Consider the following 9,759-nt stretch of genomic DNA (forward strand, 5'->3'; position numbering starts at 1 on the left):
TGAGTACCTACCTCTGTGACAGGCCCAGAACAGAGTCGGGATACACATCCTACAGCGTTGTTATACAAAACCCAAATTTTGATCCAAATTTAAAAGAGCAAGACGACTTGGAAACCAATTTCAGACTGAGAATTTTTTTTTACAGATTTAAGAATTTCAAGTCCAATATTCTTCTTTCATTTCACCTACAGTATGTGTGTCAGTCTTGTCTCAGGTGAATGGGTTCTGGCTGAAATTTTACTGAACGTGTGCGAAATGCACTAATGTTGGACGGAGCAGATAAAAGGGCAGCTTTATCATGCCACATTCACCAGATTTAATCAACTTTCAAATCCCATCTCCCTTCAGTACGAGCACCCTCAGCCAGCTAGTACTGAAGGTGGCCTAGCAGTCCCTTACAAATATCTTACATTCGAATGAAAAAATGGTTCAGTGTGATAAAATCTGATGTAAAAGAAAGACCGAGCAATCCTCTGGAAGTCTTTTTTCACTTTAGCATGTTCATTTTTGTCTTCCTTGGAGGCAAATTGGCAAACGGCGAGAAATTGATTTAGTCACGTTGGACTTTTTCTGATGCCCCAGTGCGAAAGAATTCGGAAGATTGTGTGACTGTGTTTCTAGTTGTGTCCAGCGACATTGAGGAAGATCACCTTCCTCGGCTGCGTGGCATGGGAATTGGTGTGCATGAGGGCTTTACAATTCAGATGGATTTCATTCAGTAATGTATGTATAAATGCCTCATGAGAATAGCCAGGGGATTATCGGAAATCCCTTTGACTGGACATCCGTACATGTACAGTAGCTGTCAATATGTCCCGGCTGGTCACATGCAATCCATCACAGTTTTGCGCACTCGCTGGCACAGCTGTCATTCACTTTTGGAGGCGTTGTTTGGTTTGAATTTCAATGCAAAGAGGAGTTTTACGGATGCCGGACTATCAGGACACGCACTACAAGACTGAGGAACAAATTTTAAATCAGCTGTCCAACTACACTGACAATAAAGCTTCTTATGTCTTGTGTCTTTTCCAAACCTCGAACACTTTAAGGGTTGCAAGTTGTTAAGAGTTATGCTCCCACTCGTTTTGGGCTGTGGGTGTGGGAGAGCTCCTTCTTGTTGCTCAGGTTCCTTCAACGTGTCTCCAGAGAACGCAGGACATCGCCACACTCTCCCATGCTACCTATGTTAACGATGATGTTACAGAGTTCATGAACCATCTCTTAGTTATACTGCTGTGGGTTGGGACTGTTTGGGCCAATAACACTTGGGCAAGATGTGTCCTTGGGCGAGACACTTAGCCCCGAATTGCCTGGACCGTTCTGTCTGCTGCGCAGGTTTTGTTGTATTTATTTATTTCATCCACAGTTTAGTTTTAATCTTGCTTTTGCCACGAGTGATTCAGGTCGCTTTGTCCCTCACAGTCTGTCCTCAGGATGGGGACCATGTGTGTGGCAATCAGTTGTTTGTTTTTTTTGAATTTTCAGCATTGTGTAGCTCGGGATGTGAAGGAGATTCTGAAGTAATTTTTCATCACAATTGATTGCCTTTGGGGGGAAAAATGGAATGCAACATGACAGGATCAGTTTTGAATTACGATAGCTCCTCTCCCAAGTCGCATTTATGAATCGTACGTGAGCAAAGACGCAATGGCCGTGATGAAGCATGTGCAAAGCTTGCACGCAACTGTGATGCAAAAATATACTCTCTCGACATAATAGTGCACACACACCCTCACCTCATTCGTTTGCATTAAGCATACATGACTGAAGATGCGAGTGCTGTGGCGTGTCGTCGGCGTGTGCCAGGGGAGAGGGCTGCGTATGTGTGAGCAAAGCGTGTGCTCGTGCGGCGATCACATGTTTTTGCCAGAGTCCGCCGTCATTAATCCCTCTCTTTTTCCAATATTCCCACTCTATCTGGTTTCATCAGGCAGGGATTACACCGTATTAGACAACCTCCCAGAAGATGACATGCATTCATTCATTAAAGAGCCCAGCGGCGGCGGCTCACATGCCTCCAATCCAGCCAAAATCCACCGATGACGCGCCGGTCCACAGCGCCTCACGTGCACATGCCGGAGCCGCTGTGACGTGTTTCTTTACATCTATTTTTTTTCGGAGAAAATATAGCTGCTTCAGCCACAGCGTTGTCCCGCGCGGGCCGTGATTATGCAATGCAGTGGCGATAACAGCATGGGGCCCTGATGCCATCAGGGTGGGAGTGGTATTGAGGTTTTAGTTCAGCAAACTGAGCCTGCGGCAGGCAATCAGTCTGCGGAGCATGATCCCCCAGCTGCCAGCTTCTCTGTGCAGATGGAAGGAGCCGTGGCCAATGTAACAGTAATCTCTGTAGTACACAATCTATACACAACTGTACTGACCCACTTTTAGCATTTACTGAATGAACAGACTGGGCAGGCAAGATGACACATATGCCTTCTTCTGATCTCACAGTGAGTTCTCACTTGAGGGAATGAATGTCACAATGTTGTTGGTCTTTTTGTTTGTTGTTTTTTATACATATATTCTGAATCGGTTTGGATGCAAACTGGACAGATTTGTTTTTCCTTGTTCGCACAAAGCCACGTTCCCATTGTGCTTGGCCGAGGCTCATCAGAACATCTGCTTGGGACAGATGTTGTCTCAAGCAAGCTGCCCAACGGATGACTGACAGGTCTCTGCCTCAATCAGATGCCACCGTGGAACCCAGGGACCACTGACGCGCCACGCAATGGCTGAGAGCGGTCCGTCTTTTTTTTCCGATACTCAAACTGGAAACGAGCACGGGGAGTTGTTCTGGAGAACTCTCGACAAACCCGGGGCGAGAAGTCGGCGACGCAGCTTCAGAGAACCCGCTTTGTCTAATAACATCTAATTTAATCTTAAAATTCCCGATGAAAATAGATTTCATGTTTTCATCCTGCTCCGTCAAACTTCCGTGCCCTCTCTCTGGCGAAAACAAGATTAAGCACGCTCAGCCACGCCAGTGGCGTTGTGAGGCTGCACTTTGAGGCTGCGCGTTGGCACGTGCGCTTCGAGCTTCGCGGTCAGAACGCGCGGCGGCAGAGACTGACAGGGATGTCGTTAGTTTTGCCATGAATTTCGACATGAACCGATGCTCCATGTAAACTTGATGTTATCCCGAGAAGGTCACGGACGGGTGTTCCAAATCTTAGCCAGCAAATGTGTTCACTTCAGATATCAGAAATCGCAGACGGGAACCTGACGGTGGCACTGGAGTAAACATCATCCACTAATATCAGCGAAGCTGACAATGTACAGCGTCAGAACGGACATTTCTGTAACATAAAAATAAAATAAAATAATAATCTTATTCACAGGCACTCTGTGGGTGTGTGACCGAACAGCTGTGGAGAAGATGAGAAACTCCTCTCGCTTGCTCCCCTTTTCATTTGCGACACAGGCGCGCTGGAACACACGATATATGTGCACGCGCGCGGTGCGGAACCAGGATCATTGGGTAAATTAGCCGCAATGTCATCTCTTGTCTCACAAACGTGATAGATGACAGCGGGTGGTCCGTGACCGTTCACGTAACAGCGCTTCACTCAGTTTAAAAAATGTCTACTTTAGGCGTGATGGACGACGTGATGGAAAAATGAATGTGATTCCGCCTCTTGCCACTAGGGGGTGCTGCAGCACCCACCTTCGCGCGGCCATGTTGTGACGACTGTTCCGGACTCTTTTCATGCAAAACGGAGTGCAACACTTTCAGTGGCAGGTGTAGAAACTGCCGTGAAATGTGCACCGTCGTCATTACCCAGCAGGCCCTGTTTTCCTGCCTGGTTGTTGAGACCACATGTTGAGCAGCACACCCCCTCCCACTCATCTCCTTCCCTCCCGTCTCGCTCTCTCTCTCCTTTGGCTCTGTGATCCACTTCTGAGCTGCATGTAACGTTGCTACTCACGTGCTTGTGCCTGCGTGGCGCTGACGATGCAAATCCCTACAAACAGGTGAGAAATGTCAGAACAGCAGGGCTCCGTAGGTTTTAGCTGAAGAAACTCAAACACTGGGGGATACGGTGGTGACGTTTGGCGCTCCAGTGACAGTGTGTGTGGGAATGAGTCAAACTGTGTTTGTGTTCGTGAGATATTTCAGGCCTTGGATAAAAAATATACTTGTTGTTTTTTGATCAATTTAAAGGGTAAGATGTGATGAATATAAACTGCAACTGTCCTTATGTGGTTTTCAGGTCAAATTGACAATTACATATTATTTATTGTAATAATTACGTATTATTACATATTTTTGTCCTTCATACACTGTTTGGGTCAATGTGACCCGCACAGGCGCGCACACACACACACACACACACAAACACAAACACACACACACACGCATGCACGCACACACACACACACACACACACACACAGGCTCCAGACCCAATCTGGTCATTCTGAGGGTTAAAAAAAAAAGTTACAAACTAAAGGTACGTAATAGTAACAAAGAATTGTGGGGCATCATATCGGGTTGTCCTGTATGTTTGGTTGGAATTTGGCATAACAGATGCAACTGCAGATCTTTGCAGATTGCGTTGCACCGTCAACCCTGCCTCTCTCAATAAGCCCTTAATTCATCAGAAATTACAGCTCTTTGTCTTCTTCTTGGTATTCCTCCCAATGACGCAATCTCCCCGTCACTATTCTCCTCCCACCAACCTCTCTTCCTTGGTCAAAAAAAGTCTTTCTAAAGGTGTCCCTATATATATATATATATACAGTACCACTCAAAACTTTTGACTGGTACTGTATTGTGTTCACTAACAAGTCTTACACAAGACACCTTAGGCTTTCAGCTGAAATTGCAATAAGCAGTGTTTGAAATGCACCGGGCTGAAATCCACTGTGATTTGAATGTGTGGTGAACAGCTTTGACGGCAGTGTGTTGGCATTTGAACAAGGTGCTGTAAAGCCACATTGTTGTGCACGTTGTGGTTGAAGCCATGGGAGAACTGTGTAGACTTTTGAAAACTGTGTTCAAGCAATGAAAAACCAACCAGAGTTTGGTCCACGTGAACCGCTGCTGTGCGGACTGTAGTTAGAGTTTTGCACATGTGGCTCCAGTTGTGTCCACTGTCGTCTAGTACTAAGTATTAAGAAACTGATTTAATTTGCTCTGAAACTGTAATTTATACTCCTCAGTTCTCTCCGTTTATATTCACGTCTTGCAATTCAATTTCATTTTACTGAGACACAACACATAGACTGTAAATGAAATCAGTGCAGATCAACGACTTTATATAAATGCAGCCAACAGTAATTCAAATTGAAATATGACCGATTCCAATTTAGTTTCTAGTCTAATAAGCAATAGCTGCTCCGCCCCTATCGTTCAACCATGAAAATGATTGATTATTCCTAAACAGATTTTGTGAGAGGAAAAAAATGAGTAAATTGAACTTGAACTACATTAACATCAGCAAAAGGTTTCAGTGAATTAACTCAACAAAGACATGTGTTGCCTTCTATTAATCATGATGAATAAATTATGCATTTTAAAGCAGGAGGAATATTTTATCTACCATTGAATATGAATACCACAATGCAAAATGACATGAGTATGAGTAAAAGTCATGGCTTTCAAGTTTTGCATTAGTAAAAGTACAACAATACAAACGTCTTCTCAACAAAATGAACCTACACAGGGTTTTTTTTTAATGTAATATCATAGATATAAACATATCAATATGTAATGCAAGTAGTGTATTTTTGTAATTCTATATTGATGAATTAAATAAAACCGTAAGTGTACAACTGATACATTTGATACAATTATAAACATTGCTATTTTTTTAAGTTGTTAAGGCAAAAGTACTCATGCTGACTGTCCCCTTTCAGACTGGCAAGTTATTCTTACTGTGGGACTATTAATGGACCATTTTTAATGATGCTTTATGATTCATGTGTGAACATCATGTTAAGGTTGTAGCTGGCTGGTGTGAACACTACTCACAGTAAACAGTATAATTAGAAAAGTCATAGTTGATGTACATGATGTTGTATAAGCTCTTTGTCAGTGTTATATATGGACAAAAAATAGCTGTTTAATAAATGCAGCAACACCTGAAATGAAGTTTACGTAGAAAATATAATTACTCGTGCACAGCGACTTTAAATAACGATGAGTTATTTTTCAAAAAAGAGACACATTCACGTCCGCTCCTATTAGCTGAAGCCTTTTTATGGAAAAGTAGTACCACAAAATATCAATAATATGTAAAGTCACGATGCATCTTGATGAAGCTAAAGGTGGTTCGTTTTTTTTGCAGATGGGGATGACGCATGTTGTACGTGACGGAGCATGTCGTTGTCATGCTGTCACTAGGTTGTTCCTGATTCTCAGTAAATGCTGCCACATCAGTACACCGCCATATCCAACGACGGGTTTGCACGCGCAAGCTTACGTGTGCACTTTTAACACATTTGATTGAAAGGGAACACCTTCTCCGTCCTGGCGACGGTAAGGGTTCAAGATTTCTATTAAACACTTACTTGAGTTCCGACAAAACCGCAATGTACAAGCTAGAAACCGCGATGTTAAGTCGCGCAAACCTATTCAGACCTATGTTTACTGAATCTATGTGCTGGCACATCTTCAATTCCGAATAACCGGAAGTGTGACGAATGAGATCGTTCTAAGTACATTTGACAGGAAGCCGTGACGGTCTGACACCCTTCACAAGGCTCTGTATGAAGACAGGCCCATCTCACAATGAGTGTGAATGACATATAATGATCTGGAAGAAGTTCATACAGGGGTTTCGAGCGCTGACTGAACGGCCCCGGTCCTCACAGGCGGAGACCTGGATATGGACAGTGGAGACACATCTCTGCCAAAGTCACCGTAGGGTAAACCAGCCACAGCGCGTCCACCTGCTCAGTCGGCGGACGCCATTTGGATCATTTTAGCGGCTGATTAATGATGTGCGATACCACTGATTTTCTTTACCGATCGTAAAAACCAAGGCAGGTGCACAAACCCATCCCATGCCAATACTTTGTATGAACGCTGAATGTGTTCAGGAAGGGGAATTAAAAAGGAGGCCATTTTAAAATGATGGCTACCCTAATGACACTAAGACATAGACCACACTGTCTGATTCTTTAATCATAAAAGAAGTGCAAGAGGCAACAAGAACAAATAGAAACATGCCGTCAAGCATTATCAATGAACAGCCCAGCGCCTTCAGAATAGGTAACAGTCCTCTACAGAACGATAGAAAGAAGACGGCCCTCCAGTGCGAGTAACATTTAGGTCATGTTAAGTGACACCTCAGCGTCTGAATTCCTTGAATTCTTGCTTCAACCTTTTAACAAAACCCCAAATTCACATTTTTTTGGTTTAGAAAAATGTGATGCTCCCTTGAGAATATTTGCCTCCATTTTATTTGGACAAAACACTTCACAATGCTCTTCTCCTGAACTGAAAAAACGGACTTGTACTGCCATCATCGACATGCCTGTCAGTAAAAGTGTGTGTGTGGTCCTTTTTACTGAGCCGTAGTTCACATTACTATGACAGGTGGAGAATAGAAATAGTTCCGACCAACTGACGCCTACAAAATCCCGCTCATGGCACAGTAACTTTCTACCGTGTGAAAAAATACACATTTACCCCAAATTAGTGTAGAGTGTAAATATCAATCTTTTAATATGAAGCTCGACGCCGGAACAGACACATTTGTGTATCGATCCGCACGGCACTCCTGGAAGCAGACATGTTAGCCGCAGTCTCGCCGCCAGTCTTTTATTTTGCAGTGAAAATACATGTTGTATTTTGTGTACATGTATTATTAGTAAAGCCGAACAGGTCCGGCGCTAATTTTGTCCGGTAAGTTTATTTCTAATTTTACATATGTAATGCTATAAAAAAAGGGGGGTGAGATGTGGAACCCCGACTCCGCGGCCCCACACCACGTGAGCTGTGTCCCAATTCAGGGGCCGCATGGCAGGACTCGTTCTACCCGATGGACCATGATGGATTTACCGAAAAGGAAACTTTCTGGTCTACGGAGGATTTCCTGGGCAGTTTCCTCCCACAGTCCAAAGACATTCAGATTGGGGGCTTGGCGGTGTACCCCGCCTCTCGCTCCAATGTCAGCTGAGATTGGCTCCAGGCCCCCGCGACCCTTAATGGATAAAGTGGTATAGATGAAGGATGGATGGATTTAGTGTTTAGGAGACCAGTGCACTGCTCGGGTGTTCATTAATGTTACGCTCATGCACAGGGGCAATATTACACTGTGAATAACAAAGGTGCAGAGAGCAATGCAACACTTACCTATCAGGGGTGTAACGATTCACGTACTCCTATTGAACGCTCGGTTACGAGCCGAACGACTCGTTGTAGTCCTAAGTTAAGGTTCAATTGTGTTCTCAGAGCCACTGCGCTCAGCCAAGCAGTCCACACTACGCGGATTCCTGCTTTGTACAATAAAAAATACAAAACAAACAGAGAGCAAACTGTCCGACGTAACGTCAAGGGCTGCACAAAGCTAACGGCACAGTACCTCACCGCACAGCGTTACTTGGCTGTGAACATCTGCCCCGATTGAGAGGGTATTTTCCACTGCAGGTGACATTGACACATCCAGCAGGTCTGTGTGCTGTGCACAGATGATGTGGACGTTCGCTTCTTGCTTCAGAAAAAAACCTGAAACTTGAGTGAAAACACACGGTGAGGTCCATGAATAAACAGTTCTCTCTTTTGTACTTTTCTTTTGTCCGTGTTTGTTTATAACTACTACAATACTACACATTTGTTTTTTTTATAAAAAAATATATGATTTTGTTTTGTATGCTGCTAGGAAGACACCCCAGAAGACAGGTCTTTGATCAAAGTCAAAATTAAACATCATTATGTTATTTAAAGCCCCAGTGTGTAATTTTTGTAATTTTCTGGCGGCATCAAAGATAAGATTTGATATACCTTTATTCGTCACACAATGGGGAAATTTGGTCGTTACAGCAGCACAGTGGACAGAATATAGCAGAAATAGCAGAATATAGAAAGATATTTGAAGAAACTTAAAAAAGCAGTGGATTTAGTGTTTCAGAGACCACTTCACTGCTCGGGTGTTCGTTTAATGTTACGCTCATGCACAGGGGCAATATTACACGGTGCAGACCACCGTGTCAGAGACACAGTCCCTCGTCCTCACATACTGTGTGCGGTTGGGGAGGTAATGAATTATCCAGGAGGTGAGGTGGTGATCCACTCCTGTGTGCTCCAGCTTGTCCCCCAGGAGCACCGGCTGGATGGTGTCGAAGGCACTGGAGAAAATCAAAGGCGGCGTCATCTACGCCGATGCCAGGCTGGTAGGCGAAATGCCACATTGATCCCACTCCGGCGCAGTGCACATATCTTTAAAATTCCTGACCAATTGCTATACCCAACTCCTTGCGTTCCATTGCAAGGTATAAAACATCAGCAGTCTGTCGTATCATCTTCACTTATTTCCATGACTCCCTCTTCATTGTTATTCTCTCTCCCTCTCGCACGCACCTCCAGCTCCTGCCTGGTTGAATATGTGCGACTTCCTTTGGAAGGCACATGAACCTTTCTGGAAACCATCTACCACAACTTTCAACCCTGCCTGACCTTGTCCATGGTGCCAGGAAAGAGGAGATTCTCACCTTCTTCCTTCGAGGGGACTTACAGTCAAATATTGATCAGAAATAAATTGTACTTGTTTGTTCTCACTTGCCTTGTGGGTTGTTTTAAACTACCAGGTTT

Source organism: Scophthalmus maximus, chromosome 13 (genome assembly GCF_022379125.1).
Source record: "Scophthalmus maximus strain ysfricsl-2021 chromosome 13, ASM2237912v1, whole genome shotgun sequence".
NCBI classification, from domain to species: Eukaryota; Metazoa; Chordata; class Actinopteri; order Pleuronectiformes; family Scophthalmidae; genus Scophthalmus; species Scophthalmus maximus.